The sequence below is a fragment of the Oryctolagus cuniculus genome, chromosome 7, assembly GCF_051225735.1.
Source record: "Oryctolagus cuniculus isolate XC-2025 breed Fujian yellow rabbit chromosome 7, ASM5122573v1, whole genome shotgun sequence".
Lineage (NCBI taxonomy): Eukaryota > Metazoa > Chordata > Mammalia > Lagomorpha > Leporidae > Oryctolagus > Oryctolagus cuniculus.
The window spans coordinates 39869750-39894617 of NC_142873.1; the positions used below are offsets into that span (position 1 = coordinate 39869750).

Genomic DNA, 24868 nt, shown 5'->3' on the forward strand with positions numbered 1-24868 from the left:
CCCTTCCAGCGCCGATGTGTGGACTCGGAGCCCTGAGCGTCCCAAGTCTCCCCGCTGTTGTCTGTGTGGCGTGCACTCCCCTTGGAGCACTGGCGTGCCGACCCTGGGGCTTCTGCGGCTCAGTCCCGCGACTTGGCTTCCGCGTGGTGGGCGACCTTGTTCTCCCAGTAGGTCCTCTGATTCACGATTCCCGTGCAATTTTTTCCTGGTTCTTTTTTTCTGCGGCTACCGTAACTCCCCTTTTATTAAACTAAATTTTCCCGGACTATTGGTGCGCGCCCTCACTATTCCGCCATCTCAAATGCATTTCATTTTAGGTATTCTGTTAGTTGCATCAGATCAGGGAAAACATGATATTTGTCTTTTTGGGACTGGCTTACTTCAGTAAGTATAATGGTTTCCAGTTGTGACCATCTTGTTGCAAAGGACAGGATTTCATTGTTTTTTAACAGTTAAGTAGTGCTCCATAGTGTATATATATCATAATTTCTTTATCCAGTCAACAGCTGATGGACATCTGCATTGATTCCATATCTTAGCTTTTGTGAATTGTGCTGCAATGAACATAGGAGTACAGATATCTCTTTCATTTACTGATCTCTTTTGGTTTGGGTAGATTCCCGGGAGTGGGATGGCTGGATGATATGGTAGGTCTGTATTCAGGTTTCTGAGGTATCTCTAATACAGGCTTTTAATGGAAAGATGAGATCTGATGACTGTTTATAGCCCTTGTCTCTTTTGTTTAGGAAGTTTCTTTTCTCTTCAGACTATTTGTTGAACTCTTTTATTTAGTGTAGGGCTAACTTTATGATCATTAAGTAAAGTGAAAGTAGATCTTTGTAAAAATTAAGAATGGGGATGGGAGAGGGAGGAGGAAGAAGGGTTGGAGCATGGGGGGAGGGAGAGTGGGGTGGGAAGTATCACTATGCTCCTAAACCTGTAAATACGAAATCCATGAAACATGTATAACTTAAATAAAATTTAAAAAAAGAAAAGCAATAAGCCAGACCTTGAAAGACAAATACTGTATGTTCTCCTTTATATATGGGAACTAAAATTTAGAAAACAAACAAAAAGAAAGAAATATCTGTGTGTGTTGGTATTGCTATAATTATAGTTTTGTAAAATTTTGTTTTATATCTTTGTGAAACCAGTGGTTAAGAATGTTATATTACTATAGGTTCAATGATCTGCAAATACCTTAAACCTTACTGTATGGGGGTGAAATGGTCATTTTTCGTTCATTTATTGTGTATAGCCATTGTCTATATTCCCACTAAACTAGGGTCTTTTTGCTTTTTACACGTTAAACTTTTTATTCAGTGAAGTATTAAGCCTTTTTACTATAATGCAAATTTAAAGTATATTATCTCAAAACTGAAAAAAGAAAGAAAGGGATATGGAAGAAGGGTGGGAGGAGAGATGGGGGACAGTGGAGGGAAGAGGAAGGAAATATCATTATGTTCTTAGAATTCCATCTACAACCACATTGAATCTGTTATTAACCAATAAAATAAAAAATTTAAAGCAGTAAAAAAAGCTGGAAAGATGAAATAGAGCAGGGGCTGGTGTTGTAGCATAGTGGGTTAAGCAGCTGTCTGCAGCACCAGCATCCCACGTGGGTGCCAGTTCAAGTCTTGGCAGCTTGGCTTCCAATTCAGCCAGGGAAAGCAACAGAGGACACCCAAGTGCTTGGGCCTTGGCAACTATGAGGGACACTTGGAAGAAGCTGCTGGCTCCTGGCATTGGTCTGACCCAGCCCTGACCACTGAAGAAATCTGGGGAGTGAACCAGCAGATGAAAGATCTCTCTCTCCCCTTCCATCTCTCTCTCTCTCTCCCCTCCCCGATCTGTGTCTCTCCCTTTCTGTGACTCCGCCTTTCAAATAAATTAAATAAAACCTTAAAAAAAAAAAAAAACAAAGCAATCAAGCAGCAGTGTTTAAGGAAAGTCAACAGTCTCTGTGTCACCATCCAAACCTCTGTCTTACTCTACGGGGGCAATTACTTTGAACTTTAAAAATTATTATGCTTTTATGCAGGTAATTTCCACTTCTTTAAAAGTGCCTTGTATTGCTTTTTTTTTATTCTATCAATATTAGGAATTATAGACTTCTTGTGACAGAAAGGAGTGAACTCATCTGCACTTCCCCAGATGAAGGTCTATCACCCTTCCTTGGGTCTACTGGTTACTTTGTACACTTATCGTAATTCTAGACAGCAGAAATCTAGTGGCCAGTAGCTCCCTGCTCACTTCCTCTTCTACAGGATAAACATATGAATATCCCTACACGTCATTTTACTTTTCCCCTCCCCATTTACTTCCCCATGTTATACATTTTTAGAACATCAGAGTTAATAGTGTTTACAATTTATTATTAGCATAGTAAAAAATGATGAGCCATATCTACAGTGATTCAGGAGTGTTTACATGGCTATGATTTTGTGGGAAATACACGATATGGCATGATTCAATTTTCTTTCTTGTCCCTCTGCATTCCCCTCTCACTTCATCTCTGCCTTTTTTTGTCCCTTGGGGTTTCAAATGACCTTAATTCATGTGTTGTTTGTCTCAGCAGCACTAAAGCTACTGTCAGACTAAAGGTCCCCTTTGTTTTCTTCTACCCCACTCCAACCTTTTGCTGCTTCTTTTTTTTATGGAGACGACCATCCTGTCTTTAAAATCCAGGCTGATTATTATTTAGGTTGACTATAAAGATGTCATTTTGAGTCTCTCTTTTATGACTCTTTTTTTTTTAAAGATTTATTTATTTATTTGAGGTCAGAGTTATACAGATAGAGGGCGAGAGGGAGAGAGGGAGAAAGGGGGAGAAAGAGAGAGAGAGAGAGAGAGCTTCCTTCTGCTGGTTCACTCCCCAATTGGCCACAGTGGCTGGAGCTGTGCCAAACCGAAGCCAGGAGCCAGGATCCTTCTCCGTGTCTCCAACATAGGTTCAGGGGCCCAAGGACTTGGGTCATCTTCTACTGCTTTCCCAGGCCACAGCAGAGAGCTGGATCAGAAGTGGAGCAGCTGGGACTCAAACCGGCGCCAATATGGGATGCCGGCACTGGAGGTGGCAGCTTTACCCACTATGCCACAGCGCTGGCCCATTATTTTTTTTTATAATTACTTAATCTCTGTCTTCTCTTTCTAGAATTCATATTGATTAGCTGTTAAACTCTGGATTGATCTTCTTGTGGCTTTATTTTCTCTTTTTTGTTAGGTTATATTTGCAGAGAGATTTCCTTTTGTGTATATTTCCTTATTAATACTTTTAAATTTGGCAATTACATATTTTTATTTCTAAGTGCTCTTTATTTTGGTCTCTGATCGCTCCTCTTTTATAATGCTCCCCATGATTATAATGTTTCAGAATATTAGAATTTTGTTTCTACGTTCTCTTCTGTTTCCTGAATAATCTGTAATGCCTCCAGAGTTCCTTTTCTCCTCCCATTTCTCTTCTTTTACTTCCATGCTGTGTTCTTTCCTCAAGTACAGAATGATCTTTGGCTGTGTCTCATGGTTAAAAGCAGAGCTAGAGGCTGTGGTGTCCACTGATGGAATACTGGTTGAGTGTGTGGGGAAACTGCGTTTATGCAGGGGACTTAGAGGGGTCCCTGGACCTTTGGAACCCTAACACCATCATTAGCTCCATTTTTTCCTCTCTACTTTGGTAAATTTATGTAGAAACGTGCTCTTTGTTTATGTAATTATTTCTGGCTTGCATGCAAGACGCTGATCTGTCAATCACTCTGTCAAAGGGTTGCAGGTAGAGGGGAGGGATTGCTGGACCGCTGCTAGCGATGTTCAGGGTCTACTTCCTGCTCTCTTGGAGGCAGGCTCGGGTCTTTCTGGGTTTTCCTGGGTAGATTTTCTCCCTCCTTGGCTGCAACTGCTTCCTTCTCATATGTTCTAAGCTGCAATTTCCTTTACTCAGCTTCCATCCACTTTTTCTTCTTTCAGAAATTTTTAAAAATATTTCACTTGCTAATAGCAGCCCTCCTGTTCTCTCCATTGTTGTGGGTTTACATCATTTTTATTATTTTAACATCTTTTTTAATGTGGCCTTAGAGAGGGCAGATAAACATTTTTGCACGGTTTGCAATTCTGAGCTGGAAAATACTCTGTATTTCTTTTTTTCTGCCCACTAAGTATTTTTACATTTTTTGTATAGGTAATACATGTACATACTACAAAATTCAAGAAATCCCAAAGAATATATAGCAAAATTTAAGTCTCTCTCATCCTTGTTCCCTAGACACCTAGTTACTTGTGTATCCTTCCAGAAATATTCAATGCAAGCATATATACTTTTAATTCTTTAAAAAATGCAAGGAGAAGCATACAAATACATTTCACACATTTCACTTGGTGCTCACCGATTTCTTGGAGATTGTCCCATATTAGTGCAGTATAGTGTGTCAACTATTATTTTTAAATTTTTTGCATAGTGGTTTGCTACTGAATACATGGTAATTTATTTGCATTCCCTTATTGGCAAGCTTTCAATTTCCTTTCCAATCATTTGCTATCATAAAAAAAGCTACAGTGAATTTCCCTTTATACTCAGTGTTTCACACACTTATGAGTGTATCTGTCAGATAAATTCCTAGAATTGACTTTTTGGCTAATGCCAGCTTTCTCGGATAGTGGGACTGGGGAGCCTGTCAATTAACACTCTTCCAGTGATGTATGAGACTGCCTGTGTCCCTGCACCTTTGGCCACTGTACTGTCAAGATCCCATCAGAAGCCGTATCAGCTGTCTCAGCAGAACGTTTCCTATAAGGAGTTGTTAAATAGGTGTATGCATACTTGCTAAGAAGAGAATTAAGGCAAGAGGAAAATACTAAGGTAACAGTTACAGAAAGCAGCCATCACCTGTAGTGTAAGGGGAGCCAATGAAGAGGCTGAAATAATTAAAATCTAGAGGCTTAGAGGAAGGGCCTCACAGTCTTGAACTCAGACCTCCAAGGAGGGGAGTGGCTCAGCTGGTGCTGCTGTGAGCTGGAAGAGAGATCTGTGGGGTTATGACCTGACTTTCAGCAGGGAGTGCTGTTCTCTGAGGGAACCATGATCAGCCTGAACCTTCAAGTGTCGGAAAAACTGAAAAAACAAAACAAACAAACAAAAAAACAGAAAAAAAAACACAAAACAAAACAAAACAAAACACCTGAAAACATTCAGTGACTATGGTTGCTAAGAACTGAGGCTGCAGGTGGAAAAATTTGCTGGGGTGACGCTGACAGAATTAGGAAGCAGACAGGGAGGAGCAGGTCCCTTCTTCCTCTGTTGGCCTTCCATTCTCCCTCTAGGGCTCCTGTCTGCAGGGTCCAACAGGGAGCAAGATAGCAAAGCAGAACAGGGTGTGTAGAGCCCTAGCTCTGCACTGCAGGGCTTAGAAGGGTGGAGTTTGAATCCAGGGACTATAACCCAAGAGCTGGCAGAGCAACTGTGCGAGTTCCCAAACTCTGTGTTCTTTACTAATGTGAAAGGGCAAAACCCATAGCTTACTATAGTTTTGATTGACATTATTTTTTGTTTCATTGCTCTGATATTGAATACTTCTTAATTTTTAGCATTGTTTGAATTTCCTTTCTATGAATCATCTTTTGCTATCCTATGTTCATGCTGATTTTTCTCTGGGTCACTGATTTTGTTTCTTATCCATTAAAGAAATAAAGGCTTCAAATACAATACGAGTTACAAATATTTTTTTCCAGTTTATCATTTATCTTCTGATTTATGGTGGTCTTTGCATGTACGTGTTTTCGTTTTTACAGGGTTACATTTATCTATCTCTTTATCTATATTTGTGACTTCAGGATTTTTCTTCACATGTGGAAAGATCTTTCCAACTTTGAGATTATAAAAATTTCCTCCATTTTTTTCTTAGTGGCATTATGATTTTGCTCCTAAGATTTAGATATTTTATTGACTTTGAATTTTTCTGATATATAGCGTGAGATATTAACCCATATGCATTTCATTTTTCTTGATTTACTATCCAGATGAATCAACATCATTTATTGCACAACCCACATTTTCTACACTAATTTGAAAATTCACTTTTATTGTAGTTCCTGTATGGAATCCTTTTGTTTGTTCTGGAATTTTCTAATCTGTTTCATTGTTATATCTATTTACATACTGGGAACACACTATTTTATTTACTCTAGCTTTAGAATATGCTTAAATATCACATTCTAGAAACTTATGGTTGTCCTTTATTTGTCTTTTCCCCATAGGAATGTTATCATCAGCTTGTTTCATTTTACATTCTGTTGGTGGCTTTTTGGGAATTACATAAAAATATAAATCAACTAAGGAAGTGCTGATATGGCTATTGTAATGAGTTTTTGCATTCAAGAACATGATATATATTTTAAAATGCTTTTCTCCTTTCGTATGTTTATTTTTTAAAAACTTACACAATTATTTATATTAAAGGAAAAGAGACATGAAAAGAGAGAGAGGGAGGAAGAGGGAGGGAGGAAGGGAAAGAGAGAGAGAGAAAGAAGAGAAGAGAGAGAGAGATGTGTTCCATCTCCTGGTTTACTCACAAATGCCTGGATGGAAGCTAGAAGCCTAGAACTCAGTCAAGTTCTCCCGCATGGGTAGCAGGGACTTAGGTACCTGCTGCCTCCTGGGGAGGGTGCACATTAGCAGGGTGCTGGGTTGGAAGTCCAGTAGCTGGGATTCAAAGCAGACACTCTGATATGCAAAGCAGATTTCCCGAGTAGCAACCTAACTACTGTGCCAAATGCCCTCTCATATTTCCTTTCTTAAAATTTATTTGAAAGGCAGATAGACATGGAGAGAGAGAGGGGGAGAGAGGGGAAGAAAGAGAGAGAGGGAATCTTCCATCTGCTGGCTTACTCCTCAAATGCCTACAACAGCCAGGACCTGGCCAGATCAAAGCCAGGAGCCCAGAACTCAATCTGTGTCGCCCACATGGGTGGCAAGGATTCAGTCACTTGATATGGGTGTGCATTAGTATGAAGCTAGAATGGGAAGTGGAGTCAGGACTTGAACTCATGCACTGTGATATGGGATGTGGTATCCCAAGCAGCATCCTATTCCCTGTGCCAAATGCTTGCCCCTTTTTGCTTGTTTCTTAGTGAGTTTATTACCAGGTGCTTACTCACCTTTTCCCTGCCATTTACAACCACATATATCTTGACTTGGTGTTTTCCCAAAACCTCATTTTATTTTATTTTTTATCTTCAGTGCATGTGATATCCCAATTTTATTAGTTTTTCAGAGCTTCAGGTATCTCATGGTTTTACTGGAGTTGAAACATGCCCTTTTCCCCTTCCTTTTGTTGTTTTTGGGGAATTCAAAGATAATAAGGGGAAATAAAAAGCAGATACTGGATTATTTTCATGCTCGGCACTCTAAGATGCCGTCACACAGACTGCAAGACATAATTCTTATCCAAAATTCCTGGGAATCTCGGTGGAATAATAAATACTTTCACAAATGCTGTCTGAATGTCACTGGCATCTCAGCTAATCATCTGTCTTGCAGGTACCTTCAGCAGTTCTTCATTTATCTCTCTCAAGACCAGCCTCCCACAGGCTGTTATAACTTTCACTTGTCCCACCTGTTCCTAAACTGGGTGCACACTTCCCTGAGCAGTCATGAGGGCATTCCATAGAGTAATGGAAAAGCACCTAGTAGCCAACCAAGGGAATAATTCAAAGTACGGGTGCTGGTGTTCAGAAAGTGAATCAGTGTGGCTGGCATTGTATTGGGTTAAGCAGCCGCCTTATAGGTGCCAGTTCCATTCCTGGCTGCTCCACTTCCAATTCAGCTCACTGCTAATGCATCTGGGAAAGCAGAAAAAGTGATCCAAGTGGTTGAGCCCCTGCTACCCTGTGGGAGACCCAGATGAAGCTCCAGGCTACTGGCTTCGGCCTGGTCTAGCCCAGGCTGTTGTAGCCATTTGGGTAGTGAACCAGTGGATGGAAGCTCTCTCTCTCTCTGCTTTTTAAATTAATAAATAAATCCTTTAAAAAATAAGCCCCATCTATCACACTAAGAAATGCATTTACTCAGAAAACATACTTTTATGTTAAAAGTTACTTATCAAAATCTCAGAGACAAAAGTTAGAAAGATAACTTAATCTAGAAGATTCTCTTTAGCATTTAGATCTTTATGGCTACTAGGAATTAAATAAAAATGGCTTTTAATTTACTTATTTATTTTTTGTTGCAGAGAATTATAATAGGGTGATCAATAATAAAATGTATCAAGCATAAAATTTATATTATTATAAAATTCTAGGGAGAATTTTATCTAGAAAAAGCAATGATATAAAATTTTGAGTTATAAATTATATATTTTTAGAGAAATGAAATCTCAATATTCCATTGGATATATTTAACAAATTATATCACATTTAATCTTAAAATGTTAATATTTATTACATACTACACAGTGTGTTCTTTGTAACTATTTAAGATTGTGGTGAAAATGTTAATTGTCAAATTAAAAATGTATGAGACAATATATAGATTTTTAAAAAAATTTCTTCCAGGTGATTTTCAAGCATCAAAACAAAATAAAAGGTAAAACACAACTAAATCCTCTCAAACCCAAAAAGTAAGAAGATAAACTTGTGACCATTGCCCTAAATTTTACTTGCAAGTAAATGCTCCATTTTAACCTGTCAGATTGAAAAAAAAGGTTTGTTTGTTTATTTATTTACTTGAAAGGCAGAGGAACACACAGAGAGAGAAACAGAGGTCTTCTATGCTTTGGTTCACTCCCCAAATGGCCACTATTGTCTCAGCTAGGAGCCAGGAACTTCGTCCAGGTCTCCTACATGGGTGGCAGGGGCCCATGTCCTTGGGCCATCTTCTGCTGTGGGCCCAGGTGCATTAGCAGGGAGCTGGATGGGAAGAGTACTTGGGACGTGAACTAGTGCTCTGAGATGGGATGCTGGCATCATAGGTAGCAGCTTAACCTGTTGTGCCACAACGCTGGCCCTAAACCTCTCAGATTTTGAGAATAAGAAAATTAATTAATGAATGTTCAGGGAAGGTAAACAGATGCAGATAAATCTGGTTGTAGAGGTCACGGGCACAGACTATTGGATATGGGCTCACTGTCGGATTGGTCTAAGGTTGGATCTGAGTTATTTTACTAGGTAGAGGCTCCTGGGCTCACATTAAAGTGAGATCCTCTCTCCCTTTCTGCCTCACTGGGGGTCCCTTATATTTAACTTTTACTTTAAATCTAGGATCCTAGCTAGAAACATGGAGATATGGGATAGTTACTGATGGAACAAGGACATAAGCCTCAGCCCTTTCAGGTTCTTGTTACGCCTGCTTTCTTTCAAGAGATCAGTTCAGTCTCACACCCTGTATCGTTCCCCACCCCACCCCAGCATTCTTCCCCAGGTTGGAAGCCAGTAGAACCAGTATGGAGAAGCTCATCTCTGCCTACTGCCCTCCACCCAGACCCCAGCCCACCTAAGAAACAAAAGGGCCCAGCCTGCCTGCCCTGTGTCGGTCTGTGAGCAAGATGGCAGCTGGTCGACCTCTGCGAGTTTATTTCCTCCGAATGAATTCGGTCTGGCTGGGAGTTCGTGTCTGTCTCCTCTGTTCTGTGCCCCTTTCCCTTATGCTTGGTGCCCCGTGTGAGGAGGCACCAATACGCACTCTTTTCCCTGTAGTTACTCTCTGGTGAAGCCCCCGTTCTGCTGTTATTGACAGCTTGCCATTTTACCTGGATGAGTGTGACCCTGCATTTCCTCAGGGAAGCGGAATTCCACTCCTGTTCAGGAAGATGGAGTCTTAACCTTCGACTTCCCAAAGGCAGTAGAGCACAGTGGCTAGAGTTCAGTACCTTTGACCCCACCTGACTTACTTTGTCTTAACCTCCTAGCTGAAGGAGTGACAGCCCAGCTGGGCCAAGTCTTTTTCACACTTTCTTCTCCCCCGGCAAAATGTTAAATCTGAACATCTTTTCTAGCCGTCTTCTCAATCTCCTCTTTTGGTGAGTAAGAACATGAATGATCACACAGGTCTTTCAAGAATGAGCAAGGAACTGTCCTACAGGGAAGATAAACTTACCTATTAGCATACAATCTGCAGGGATAAAGATATGTTAAATGGCACGTGCAATTTATATCACCTACAGAACAAAACTAGCTTAGCTGAAACATTTTATATGTGATTATTTCTATATCTTTTTCAGGTTCAATGGGAACTTAATATATGTACACCAGAACATGAAAAGAACTTTAGAATGACTTTTGCTCAGAAAAAATAGTGGCCTTTCCCAAGAGCTAGTTGCTTCTTCTTCTTCTTCTTTTTTTTAAAAGATTTATTTATTTATTTGAAAGTCAGAGTTACACAGAGAGAGGAGAGGCAGAGAGAAAGAGAGAGAGAGAGAGAGAGAGAGAGAGGTCTTCCACCCGCTGGTTCACTCCCCAGGTGGCCTCAATGGCCGGAGCTGCGCTGATCTGAAGCCAGAAGCTTCTTCCGAGTCTCCCACGCTGGTGCAGGCACCCAAGAACTTAAGCCATCTTCTACTGGTTTCCCAGATTGGAAGTGGAACAGCTGAGTCTCGAACTGGTGCCCACATGAGATGCTGGTGCTTCAGGTCAGGGCGTTAACCCACTTGTGCCACAGTGGCTATTTGCTCCTTGAAACTTGTTGTAAGGACTACACTGTAAAGTACTGAAGGCTTATCTCATTTAACAGCCTTTAAAATTCTGGATGTTTCTACTTTCTTCACTTTCCAATTTACCTGAGAGAAAACAAGAAGTTTGTCCACAGCATTACTGCAGGCTTAATCCTGTAAGTGCAGGTTCCTATAAGAATTCAAGTACAAGGTCAAGAGCAAGAACCACTGAGGCACTTTTATTTTTTAAAAGATTTATTTTATTTATTTGAAATGTACAGTCACAGAGAGAGGCAGAGACAGAGAAAGAGGTCTTCCATCCACTGGTTCACTCCCCAAATGGCTGCAATGACTGGGGCTGGGCCAGCCTAAAGCCAGGAGCCAGGAGCCTCCTCCAGGTCTCCCACATGGGTGCAGAAGCCCAAGCACCTAGGCCATTCTCTGGTGCTTTACTTGGCACATTAGCTGGGAGCTGGATTGGAAGTGGAGCAGCCTGGACTGGAACCAGCACCCATAATGGGATGCCAGCGCTGCAGGCCAGGGCTTTAATCCACTGCATCACAATGCCGGCCTCTACTGAGGCACTTTTGCTGTCTCGTAGCTCTGTTGCTTACTTGTTTTGAGAGTCTGCCAAGCGAGAATGTGAGGCTTTTAAAACAATTAATAAGGTTACACAAAGTGATACGTTCTCATTGCAAACAATTTATAATTTATAGATGAAGCTAAAATTAAGTGAGAACAAACATCCTTCATTACCCCCAGTACTATGTTTACTCAGGAGACATATTATCTTATTAGTTTTCCATATATCCTTTCAGAATCTCTCCTTCTGCACTCCTTGACAAACACATATAAGAGTATAGGTATTTTTCACCAACTTAAAAAAACCCAACAATCTATCTTGGAGCTCTTCCCTGTGAATGTAAATGAGGCTGCCTCACTGAAACAAATTGTCTTTTAGTACAAATATTCTGTAACATAAATGATAGTTTATTTAGAGATTATCCCTGCAGTGGAGGATGGCCCAAGTGCTTGAGCCCCTGCACCCGTGTGGGAGACCAGGAGGAAGCTCCTGGCTCCAGGCTTTGGATAGGCTTAGCTCTGGCTGTTGTGGCCAATTTGGGAGTGAACCATTGGATGGAAGATCTTTCCCTCTCTCTCTCTCTCTCTGCTTCGCCTCTCTCTGTGTAACTCTGACTTGCAAATAAATAAATATTAAAAAATTATCCCAGTCCCCTATAACATATTTTGTTGATTCTAATTTTTCACAATTCTGCTGTCAATGTACATGGCTTTGCACATATATGTAAAGATTTTCTCCATTTTATTATGCTTGCTTTTTTAAAAAAATTAAGGCCCAAGTCATAAAATACACTCATGTATTTCTTATAATTTAAAACTTCTGTTCTCATGTTTATATGACTAATTTATTTATTATTTATTTTTGGGAATGTTATGAATTTGGAGATTATTTTGTAGCTAAATTGATAGTTGATTCTGCTAACACTGAATATCATTTTTTTATTGAACAGTGCTTTTTCCCCTACAAACTTGAATGCCACATTTACCATGCATTAACTTAAATTGAGGAGATCTTGCATCTTTATTTGTTCCATTACTTTATTTGTCTATTGTAACCCTAGTAATATGAAATGCTGGACAGTATGTGTTGATTCTTGGTAGAATGAGTTCCTACACTTTAATCAAATTTATTTTGATGTTATTATTTGCTATACTATTTTGGTGTTTTTAGGTGCAGGAATTACTGATCACAGGCTTGATTGTTCTCTTATGAATTCTAATTGGCAATTGATTGTTTTAGATTTTCTAGATAAGTAATTCTATTGTTTGAAAATAAATTTAGTTTCTTGTCTTTCTTCCCAACATTTATTCTTTGTAAAAGTTTTATTATTCCCTATTGCTAAGACCTCTAGTCTTGGAGGTCTTGAATAGCGGGTGTCAAAGAAGGCATATATTTTATTCCTGACTTTAATGCTTAAAATATTTTAGCACTGAGTATGATGTTTACAAGCTCACTGTTAGATATGCTTCTCAGATGAAGAAGTTCTTATCTATTGCTAATTAGAAAATAGTACTTAAAATTAACTAAGGTCTATTTGTGAATCTATTCGGCACAGTTTTTCTAAGGTATTTTGATAGCTTTTTTCTAGGATACGTGAGAGAAGCTGGTGAAAATTAAAAGCCAGTGAAACTTGAAGACATCCTGATATTTGAAGTACTCCCCAGCCCATGAATAAATCAGCAAGTTTTAGGGGAGAAAATAGTGACATCACTAATGCTATATGGTAAGTTTATGAGGACAATTTCCCAAAGAAATCAGGTAACTTGTTTTAAGAAGGAAAGAGATAACATAGCAGATGAAGCCCCCAACAGCAGACCATCTGTATCCATTTGTGAGAAAAAAACTATTCTTGTTCATTCCTTTGAAAAGCAGTTATATTAACAGGGGACACAATAGCCAACATAATAGACATCTCAACTGGTTCAGTTTATACAATCCTGACGAATAATTAAAGTGCAGCCAACTTTCTGCCTGATGCATGTCAGAGCTGTTGCATCCAGATGAGCTGAAGACAAGAACCCAGCATTCAGTGGAATTTGTTTTTAACAAGTGGGATCAAGATCTTAGAGCATTTCTTCACAGAATTATAAAAGGAGTTGAATCATGTCTTTGCTAGGACAATCCTGAAGGCAAAGCACAAAATAATGGCTATCAACTTGTCCAGTCGGAGCAAAAGCTGACCAGTTAATAGCAAAGGTCATGGCATCAACTTTTTGTAATGCGCCAGGCATTTTCCTTGTTGCCTTTCAGGAGTGCCAAGGATGATAACATATGCTTATTACGAGAGCAATTCGGGAAATTTAACCAAAGCTTTAGCAGAAAACCACCCTGGAAAGCTTGCTCAGAGAGTCCTTCTCCGCCGTGGCAATGCTCCTGCTCATTCCTCTTATTAAACATGGACAGTTGTGCAAGTTTTGGTAGCAAATCATTAGGCATCCACCTTACAGATTTGATTTTGTTGCTTCTGACTTCTGAGTTCATTGTGTTTCTCAATCTTCAAAAGTTTTTAAAGGGAACCCATTTTTCTTCAGTTACCTGTATAAAAAAGACTATGTTGACTGGGTTAAACTACTAGGCCCCTCAGTTCTCTCTGGATGGACTGAGTGGTTGGTATTGTTGCTTACCAAAGTATTTTGAACTTGATGGAGTTTGTGGCATTTATATACATATTTTTAAAATATTGCTTCAATTTCGTTTTTTTTGGGGAGGGGTTAAGATTTATTTATTTATTTGAAAGGCAGAGTTACAGAGAGGCAGAGGAAGAGAGAGGGAGAGAGAAGCCTTCTATCGGCTGGTTCACTCCCCAAATGTCTGCAACGGCTGGAGCTGTGCAGATCTGCAGCTAGGAGTCCAGAGCTTCTTCCAGGTCTCCCACATGGGTGCAGGGGCCCAAGGACTTGGGACATCTTTTGCTGCTTTCCCAGGCTATAGTAGAGAACTGGATTGGAAGTAGAGCAACCAGGACTCAAACTGGCACCTTATAGGTTGCTGGCACTGCAGGTGTTGGCTCTACCTGGTATGCCACAGTGCCAGTCCTGAGTTTATATTTTAGATCTTTGACTTTCAATATCTATTTTTCTGCAAACTTTTTCAAGTTTCTTGTATTCGTCTACATGATAAGTGTTAGGTTTTGGGATTTTTAGAGTCCCAAGAAGGGGTGGAGGCAACCAGTTAAACTAGAAAAGACTTTATTTTAGGAGGGTTAGAACAGGGGTAAGGATAGTGGGGGTTCAGCCTGTCTGGACAGAGGGCAAGGGATTTGAAGCCAGGCTTCATTCCATCTGGGCAGCAGACAGAATCCCTTCTCCTCTTCCTCCTTCTCTTCCGTCTTCTTTTTGTTTTTCTTTTTTTTTTTAAGATTTATTTATTAATTTGAAAGACAGATTGAGAGAGAGAGGGAGAGAGAGAGGGAGAGAAAGAGAGAGAGAGATATTTTCCATCCCCTGGTTCACTCCCCAAATGGCTGCAATGGCCAGAGCTGGGCCAGAGCTGGGCCAGGTTGAAGGCAGGAGCCAGAAACTTCATTAAGGTCTCCTACTTGTGTGTGGGGACCCAAACACTTGGGCCATCTTCCTCTGTTTTCCCAGGTGCATTAGCAGTGAACAGGATTGGAAGTGGGGCGACTGGGACTCAGAACCAGTGCCCATAAGGGATTGCTGGCATCTGCTGTGTCACAATGGTGGCCCCCAGAGTCCTTCCTTAAGCTTGTTGGGGGAAGTGCAGATAGCCATGTGGAGCCTGATGAGGTGGGTGCAAAACGACTCTTTGGTAAACTTTAAAGTGTATTGTCTTAGCAGTTTGGAATGTCCCGGGCGAGGTGCTTTCCTGAGCAGTAAATATTCTACTATGCTTCAGATGATCTTTCTGTGTCTAGTGTCATCTGGCTTAAGGGTGTAAGGCCTCAGTGGCCTCATGGGTTCTAGTAGTAGGTTGCTCAGACACAGGGTTAAAGAATCTAGGTTTAAAAATCAAAATAAGAAAAATATAAGTGTAAAAAAGTATATACTAACAAATATAAAAGAATTGATGTGTCGACAACTTCACAGATTTACATGTAAACAAAAAACCAAACAAGTTACTAAACACACAAAAAACACAAAAAAAGATAGCACCCCTAGGGAAGAAGTCAGAATCCAGTGTTGTTTAATGTTACTTAAAACTTTATGCACTCAATAAAAACTTCATGAAACATGGAAAAAACCCACAAAAATATGTCTCTTTTAGGAAAGAAACGTAGTCAGTAAACATCTCTGAGCGCCTCTACAAGCTGGATTTAGCAGACAAACATGTCAAAGCGGCTGTTATAAATATGATCACAGAACCAGGGAAAGGCATATTTAATAACTCTGGGTAGAGACTCTCAAAGAGATAGGATTTATTTAAAAATAACTAAGCTTATATTCTGGAGTTTCAATTATGATAATCAAAAGGGGAGATTCACTACAGGGATCTCTAAAGCAATTTATGATAGCAGGAAAAGAATCAATGAGCTCCAAGGTAGGTAAATAAACATTATCTAATCTGAAAAACAGAAAAAACAATGGAAAAAATGAACAAATTATCAAAAACCTGTGAGACAACTTCAAGCATACTAGCATCACTTTTGATGGGAGTCTCACAAGAAGTTAGAAAGGAATAGAAAAATATTTTGAAGAAATAGAAATTATGTCCATCAAAAATAGTAATAAAAATGCTATTTTACAGATTCAAGAATCCCAACAAGCTTCAAGTAGGATAAATACAGAATACCTGCATACGCACACACACACACACTACAGTTAAATTCTTAAAATCTAAAGGTAAAAAGAAAATCTTGAAATAAGTAAATAATGATTACCATAAACAGGAAAACAACAATATAGTCAACAATTGGTAGAATCAGTGCTGAAAGAAAAAAAAAAGAAAACTTTGTCAACCCCCAATTTTTTTTTTTTTTGACAGGCAGAGTGGACAGTGAGAGATTTTCTTTTCCGTTGGTTCACCCCCCCAATGGCCACTGCTGATCTGAAGTCAGGAGCCAGGTGCTTCTCCTGGTCTCCCATGCAGGTGCAGGGCCCAAGCACTTGGGCCATCCTCCACTGCGCTCCTGGGCCACAGCAGAGAGCTGGACTGGAAGAGGAGCAACTGGGACAGAATCCGGCACCCTGACCGGGACTAGAACCCTGGGTGCCAGCACCGCAGGCAGAGGATTAGCCTAGTGAGCCACAGTGCTGGCCCCAACCCCAAATTTTATATACAGTAAAACTATCCTTCAAATTTGAAGGTGAATGAAAGACATTCCTAAATAAATGTGCACTAAAGAATTTCTAAGCACATTTGCTTCTGGATCATCTTTTTCATTTTTTGTGTATTATCTAACACATATTCATATGCTGTACCTTCATAATTTATTTGACAATTCAGTTCTCCATTCATTATTTTCTCTTTCTCATATTTTATTGGTTGTTCTTGTGTATTTAGTTTTCCAGGTGAATTTAAGAATGAACTTGTAACATTCCTTCAGTAATACTGTTGAAAATTTTATTGGAATTTTATTGTATTTGTATTAGTTATTATAGGAGAGATCTTCAAAAACTTTCTGGAAAGTGAATATTATGAAAAAAACTCTCCATGGAATTTTGCACCAAAATAAACTCATCTTTTAATTCAATTTTCCATGAAGTTTTTGAAGTACCATCATATTTATAGTAAACAAAATCCGTGCATGAAACAGAAATGACATTAACAACAAAGGAATTAAGTGAAAGGATACTGAAGTAACTCTGACAATTGAGCTTTTGGGGATTAATGGGCAGAAGCATGATGAGATCACTTCTAGTTCTTGTATTCCAGCACAGCTGAGTATGTGCATCTGCTCATTAGGTCTTTACCACTACTGTGATTCAGAAATCTCAGTCTCTGTTTCCATTTAAAATCCCAGACTCCTGGGAAAGATAATGTTTATGTCAGCCAGCATTCTGTGTCTGCCCCTATATTGTTAGCTGTGACCGGGTGGAGTTTAATAGTAGGCATATGGCTGCCGGGACCACTTGTTGGGGAGAAGCAATGTCTTACTCTTTCACTGCATCTCAAGGTAGTGTCATCTGTCACTATTTACTGATTCAAGGTGTGGGGAGCAACTCGGACTAGACTAAGTTACTGGAATTAAGGCTTATTCTATGCACTTGCTCTCCCACAATATGGCGCTGAGAAGGGAGTAAACAACTTCTACGCAGCTGCCTCTCGCCAACTTGAGTGATGACCTGCAGGAGCTGATCCTGCCCTTGATTGGAGGAGAGCAGCGTACTCGGCGTGTGGGTAGCAGAGTTGGGATTGGTGGAAGAGGACTATAAAGGAGGAGAGAGACACCATGCACCAGGAACATCTATCTGAAGGAACACCTGAGCAGCCCCCGAGAGAGCCGGCCGGCGGTGTGCCGCTCCTCCGTGGAAGCGGGGAAAGTGGCAGGGGGCACCGCCCTACCACGAAGGTAGGAGGGTCGGCAGCCAACCCGGAAGGACCAGCAGCAAACTGGGGAAGGGCTGAGCAGACAAAAGAACAGCGCGGGGTCTAGTGTCGTTCCTCTGCGAAGAGGGGGAGTAACACAAGGCTCTTTGGGTGATGCTATTATTTCTCTTATTTGTTGTGGGCCTTATGAATGGATGTTGAACTTCTGCACTGTGTCTCGTACCCTTACCTGATGCTGTTACCTCATTCTCCTTTTTTTCTGTGTAAATGATAAGGGTTACACCTCAAACAGTGATTTGATTTAGTGGTGATGTTCAGTTTCTTATTTAGCCTATACAATTTTGGGGTATTATATATCAACCATTAAGACTTAAACTTTCATTATCTTGCTTGATTTTTTTTAATGTGGGTGAAACATACTGTTGTACCACTAGAGGATATCATAGCCTTTTGTTAAATCCCTGCTATTCAAACCATTAGCTCTGTTTCCTTGGGTATATGTGCTATTGTGTATTGCGTTTGGTGTTTGTCTTCTGTGTTCTGGCTTTTTCAAATATTTACAGATTATTGGTTGTTTGATCATCTTTGCAATTGTGGTACTCTGTTAATTTATCTGCTATATTTATTTTGCTATATTCTTATGGGCAGAGGAAATCTATGCTTTTCTGTGAAAGTGGGTGAGGGGGCCAGCACCGCGGCTCAATCGGCTAATCCTCCGCCTGCAGCGCTGGCACACCGGGTTCTAGTCCTGGTCGGGGCGCCGGATTCTGTCCCGGTTGGCCCTCTTCCTGTCCAGCTCTCTGCTGTGGCCAGGGAGTGCAGTGGAGGATGGCCCAAGTGCTTGGGCCCTGCACCTGCATGGGAGACCAGGAGAAGCACCTGGCTCCTGGCTTTGGATCAGCACGGTGCGCCGGCCGCAGTGCGCCGGCGGCGGCGGCCATTATGGGGTGAACCAATGGCAAAGGAAGACCTTTCTCTCTGTCTGTCTCTCTCTCTCACTGTCCACTCTGCCTGTTAAAAAAATAATAATAAAAAGAAAGCGGGTGAGGGGAAATATAAGCACACAAGTGCTCATACCTCACTGAGTAATGCAGGAGTGAAGACTCACCGTCTGTCCGAGTGTGGTCAGACACATCCGGGATGCTTGTCCTGTCTCGCTGCTCCGAGTTCTCATAGCCTGCTGATTCCTGCTATTGTTGCAAGAGTGGAGGAGTCCACCTTTCTGAAAGATCCCTGAGCTGTGCTTGACAAACACCCTCCTGCTCACTTCAATCATGGCTCATTTTTATGCTCTCCTGTTTTGTAGAACAGTATATTTTGTGTATATTTTTGTTTGCTTTTTGTAGCCAATTTTGACAGCTTTTAACTATTTTTAAAATATTTCTTTAGTTATTTGAAAGACAAGAGTTAGGGAGAGACAGAGTGGGGGAAGGAAGGAGTGGGAGATGGGGGGAGAGAGAGAGAGAGAGAGAGAGATCTTCCATTTGCTAGTTCACTCCCCAAATGGTCCCAACAGCCCAGCCTGGACCAGGCTGAGGCCAGGAGCCTGGAACTCCATCCAGGTTTCCCACATTGTTTGCAGAGTCTCAAGCACTTGGGCCATCTTCTACTGCTTTCCCAGGCCCAGCAGCAGAGAGCTGAATCAGAAGTAGAGCAGCTGAGTCTTGAAAAACACCCATGTGGGATGCTGCAAGTGATGGCTTAACCTGCTCATAACACTGGCTCCCTTTAACTATTTTTTTAAAAATTAGAGGTTAAAAAAATTCTGGCACATCTGAGTGATCCCACCCTTCTGTGTTACTGAAAAGTGGCAAGACAGGTGAGGAAGGTATAATAAAGTCTACCATCTTGAACTGTTCTGAGACTACGTCTAAACAAATTAAACTCAATAAAAATAGTGTGATAATGTAAGTACTTTTTACTACTATAGTTGTTAACATTTAAGTGTAATGGAAATTTTTAATAAAACATTTAAAAATATATAAGTATTTACAGCAAAAACCAAAAAATCAGTTTTAAAATTTGCTTTCCCTGAGAGCCAGTGTTGTGGTATTGTGTGATGCATTAAACTGCCACCTGCAATGCTAGCATCCAACATGGGCACTGGTTCAAGTCCTGGCTGCTCCACCACTGATCCAGCTCCCTGCTAATGTGCCTGGGAAAGCAGCGGCAGATGGCCCAAGTGCTTGGTCCCCTGCACCTGGGCTCTTGGCTTCAGCCTGGCCCAGCTCTGGCCATTGTGGCCGTTTGGGGAATGAACCAGCAAATGGACGATTCCTCTCTCTCTCTCTCTGTCTCTCTCTCTCTTTCTATCTCTCCCTTTCTCTCTCTGTAACTCTGTCTTTCAAATAAATCAAATACAGATATTGAAAAAATACTTTCCTCTAAATTTATTTTATCAGTCTCCAAAATAACTTGGGGCTGCATCTGTTCAGACTTTCAACATCCATTAATATATGCACACTTATACAAATGGGAAGATGTAATTGTTCTGTGACTTGCTTCTTTCAATTAATTATATATCACTTCACAGGACAGGCGTTGTGAAGCAGCTAAGCCATCGCTTGGGATGCTTGCAACCCTATGGGAGTTCTGATTGGAGTTCCTGCTACTCTCTTTCTGATCTAACTTCCTGGGAGGCAGCAGATGATGGTTCAAGTGCTTGGTCCCCTGCCACAATGTGAGAGACCTGAATGGAATTCAAGACTCCTGTCTTCAACCTGGCCCAACTCTGGGTCTTGCAGGCATATGGGGAGTAACCAGGGCATAGAAGATATCTCTTTTTGTCATTTTACTTTTCAAGTAGATGAAAATAAAATAAACAAAAAATAATATATGATTTCTTCTCATGGTGCTGCATAAAATTTCCTTATCCTTGTCAAAGACTTTCTAGTATTCCACAATATTAGTAAACTATAATTTTCCCCTTGTGTTTATGGGAGATTAAATTTATTTATGCACTTGTTAACAGTTCAACAAATATCTATTGGGCATCCAAAATGCTTACTCACTTCTTGTGTAATTTTGAGAACATTTATTAATGTCTATTTTTTCCATTTATAAGATAAGGAGATTAATATTTATATGAGTGATGTTTGGAGCAATAAAAGACTAATATATACAAAATGCTTAGTGAAGTGACACATAGTAAACTCTCAATAGATGCTAGTTATTATTATTATTTGTATCCATCAGGGACTGTGTTACTTGGTGGTAATGAAGTAAAAATCCATAAAGCCACAGTCTAGTGGGATGGTGAGAGTGACTGAACAGCAAGAAAAAAATAACACACCAGTCATATGGTGATATTATTAACTGTGATAACTTATATGAAAAATAACCAATTTTTTTGCAGAAAGATTTTATTTAATGAATACAAATTTCATAGGTACAGCTTTAGAAATATAGTGGTTCTTCCCCCCATACCCGCCCTCCCACTCCTACTCCCATCCCACCTCCTACTCCCTCTCCCATTGCATTCTTCATTAAATTTCTTTCTTTTTTTTTTTTTTAGAGGCAGAGTGGACAGTGAGAGAGAGAGACAGAGAGAGAAAGGTCTTCCTTTGCCGTTGGTTCACCCTCCAATGGCCGCCGCTGCAGCCGGCGCACCACACTGATCCGATGGCAGGAGCCAGGATCCAGGTGCTTTTCCTGGTCTCCCATGGGGTGCAGGGCCCAAGCACTTGGGCCATCCTCCACTGCACTCCCTGGCCACAGCAGAGAGCTGGCCTGGAAGAGGGGCAACCGGGACAGAATCCGGCGCCCCGACCGGGACTAGAACCCGGTGTGCCGGCGCCGCAAGGTGGAGGATTAGCCTATTGAGCCACGGCGCCGGCAAATTTCATTTTTCATTAACTTTATGTACAGAAGACCAACTCTATACTAAGAGAAGATTTCAACAATTTGTACCCATACACACATGAAGTATAAAGTACTGTTTGAGAACAAGTTTTACAGTTAATTTTCATAGTGTAACTCATTAAGGATAGAGGTCCTACGTGGGGAGTAAGTGCACAGTGACTCCTGTTGTTGATTTAACAATTGACACTCTTATTTATGATGCCAGTGATCACCTGAGGCTCTTGTCATGAGCTGCCAAGACTATGGAAGCCTTTTGTGACCACGAAATCCATCAGTATTTAGATAGGGCCATAGCAAAGTAGAAGTTCTCCTTTCAGAGAAAAGTACAAAAATAACCAATTTTTATAAACTATCAGTGATAAAAGGAAGTAAAACAACAGATCAGAATTTTTTTTGGAGTTATGTGATTTGGGAAAGATAGTCCTAAGGAAATTACATCTAAACTGAGCCCTGTTGGATTATTATGAATGGTCAAGAAAAAGTGTATTGGGAAGGGGACAAGGGATGCATTCCAGGCAAAAGATCTGGAATCCTAAGGAGGTTGTTCCACAGTGAATTGCATCCCTACTCCCCAAGATGTGTATGTTGTAGCCATAACCATCAATACCTCAGAAAGATAGGCCCCTTAAAGAAGAAATGCAGACAACATGAAATCATACGACTAATGCATACAACTCATGTCCTCAGAAGAAGAGGAGATTGTGACACAGACGCACACAGAGGGAAGGGCGCACGAAAATACATGCAGAAGATAGCCATCGGCAAGTCAGGGAGAGAGGCCTTGGAGGGAAACCTCACCAACACCTCCATCTCTGATTCCAGCCTCTAGAACTGGAAGGAAATGCATTTCTGTTGCTTGAGCAAGAGAAGATACTTTGTTACTTTGTACTTTGTTCTGGCAGCCTGAGCACACCAATGCAGAGGTCAAATTCAATATCTAGCTTCCTTTTCAGCATTCTTTTTTTTTTTTTTTTTTTTGACAGAGTGGACAGTGAGAGAGAGAGAGAGAGAAAGGTCTTCCTTTGCTGTTGGTTCACCCTCCAATGGCTGCCGCCGCCAGTGCGCTGTGGCCGGTGCACCGTGCTGATCCGATGGCAGGAGCCAGGTGCTTATCCTGGTCTCCCATGGGGTGCAGGGCCCAAGCACTTGGGCCATCCTCCACTGCACTCCCTGGCCACAGCAGAGAGCTGGCCTGGAAGAGGGGCAACTGGGACAGAATCCGGAGCCCCGACCGGGACTAGAACCCGGTGTGCCGGTGCCGCAAGGCGGAGGATTAGCCTAGTGAGCCGCAGCGCCGGCCCTTTTCAGCATTCTAATGGCTTCTCAGCAGCTCAATTTTCTCCTCTCTATTCTAGAGTAATTCTGGTTACATGGTCACAGCAATTTTGCTGGCTAATGGATCTTCCACCTGAACCTGAAGGTTATTTATTTCCATTTTCAGGTTTGTTTTCTGCTACAAGCTCTATCGTGCTACAGTGACTGCTCCTATCGTCAACATTGTGCTCCTAGGTACCAGCAACTCACGGTCACAAGAGCTCTTCTGGTGCCATCTTCGTATGTATTTCTCCCACCAGTTTCTCTCCCAGGTCTGCTTTTGCTATCAGCGGAGACCTTGCAGGTTTTGTTAGCTGGAATGGACAGCACAGGATTATGAGCAGCTCTTTATAACCCTCATGTTGCAATCCAGTACTACCCGTTTGACACCCTTGGTGTTTAAGGTGTCTTTGATTTTATCCAGCAAACGTCTGATGTCTCCCATGTTTTTGCTCTTACTTATAATACAGAACATACATTTGTTCCTTGGTGCCTGTGAGGCATTTGCTTCAGGATCCATGTGGATAACAAAACCTGCAGATGCTGCAGTCCCTCCTATAAGGGAGAGTAATATTTGTATATGAACTATGCATATCCTTCTGTGTTCTTTAAGTCATCTCTATATTACTTATGGTATCTAGTACAATATATGCAAATAGATGTTTTACTGTAATGATAAGATAAAAGTGTTAAATACAAGTGAAAGATTTTTTTCTTGAATATTTTTCATCTGCATTTGGTTGAATCTGAGGATGTGGAACTTGTGGATATGGAAAGCCAACTGTGTTGTTTTAGGAGGTGACTTCAGGAAACTTATGGGTAATTTGCATTATAGTTTAATTCCATTTTCCATGAAATGTTTGAAGCCCTCTCATATGAATATGTGTATTGTTTTATGATAGATAATTATCTGTCATATCTATTACTGTCATCTGCTACCGTCTCCTGGAATATTGGCTGCTTGGGTTATGCCTATTGATTATATGGTTGGTTGTGATCTCTCAAAATTCTGCAGCCTCCAGATGAAATTACAATGAAAACACCACAAACCAACCACACGTTACATACAATGGTAAGTGAATACAGGGATAAAAAGGAGGAAAAGTATAATCCCTTTTTAGAATAATAAAGTGAAGATGGTGGAATTATATCTGAAGAGAATGCAAGGAAAAATAAGAAGTCATAATCTTCATCTATGTTGTTAGTAACAAGACTTTCTTGGATTTAGATTTCTTCTGAATTTGGCAATTACATATTCTTTTTGTCTTAGCACATCGCCTGTTTGTAATTTTTCTCCCTAAATTTAGTGATCTCTATTCTTACAGCGCCTAAGCAACTGGTATTACTGTTAAGGATTTGGATGATCCTGTTTTGATATTTAAGACTGGGCAGAGCAGACAAGGAATTCTCCTGGCAGTTTGGTGTTGTGGCAATTTTAAGGTGAATGTGATTTTAAAGCAGATTTATTTATTTATTTGAAAGGCAGAGTTACAGAGAAGCAGAGGCAGAGAGAGAGAGAGAGAGAGAGAGAGGTCTTTCATCTGGTGGTTCACTCCCCAGATAGCCACAACGGTCAGAGCTGCACTGATCTGAAGCCGGGAGCCAGGAGCTTCCTCCAGGCCTCCCATGCAGGTGCAGGAGCCCAAGAACTTGGGCCATCTTCTACTGCTTTCGCAAGTCATAGCAGAGAGCTGGATTGGAAGTGGAGCAGCCGGGACTGGAACCGGGCCCATATGGGATGCTGGCACTGTAGGCAGCAGCCTTACCTGCTACGCCACAGTGCAGGCCCTAGTGAAGGTGATTTGATTTTCATAATGTTTTGTATTGAGGGTTTGACATATCCCAGTCTGGCTCATCAATTTCAACAGGAGAGTTTGGAAAAAGAGAGAGGAATATGGTCAGAGCATCTTTTTCAATCTCTAAATTTCCGTAAAGTCGTAGTTCCCATTTCAGAGCAGCAGTGCTGTAGCCTATGGGGAATTAGTTCATCACCTGCCAGGATGCTGTAGCTTCCTTTCTTGATTTCCAT

General features: G+C 40.9%; 1 long non-coding RNA gene across 2 annotated transcripts in view; it reads left to right on the forward strand.

The window, feature by feature from the left end:
* The first annotated feature begins 17524 nt into the window (after positions 1–17524).
* Positions 17525–24868, forward strand: part of LOC138850520 (uncharacterized) — a 59029-nt gene continuing 51685 nt past the window's right edge. Inside the window, exons 1-3 of one of the 2 annotated variants that reach the window (XR_011390348.2) lie at positions 17525–17686; positions 22967–23079; positions 23742–23911. This is a non-coding gene — a long non-coding RNA (uncharacterized LOC138850520). Of the gene's footprint in view, positions 17687–22966; positions 23080–23741; positions 23912–24868 lie in introns of those variants that run through there. The other variant, XR_016210519.1, reaches the window with a different exon arrangement.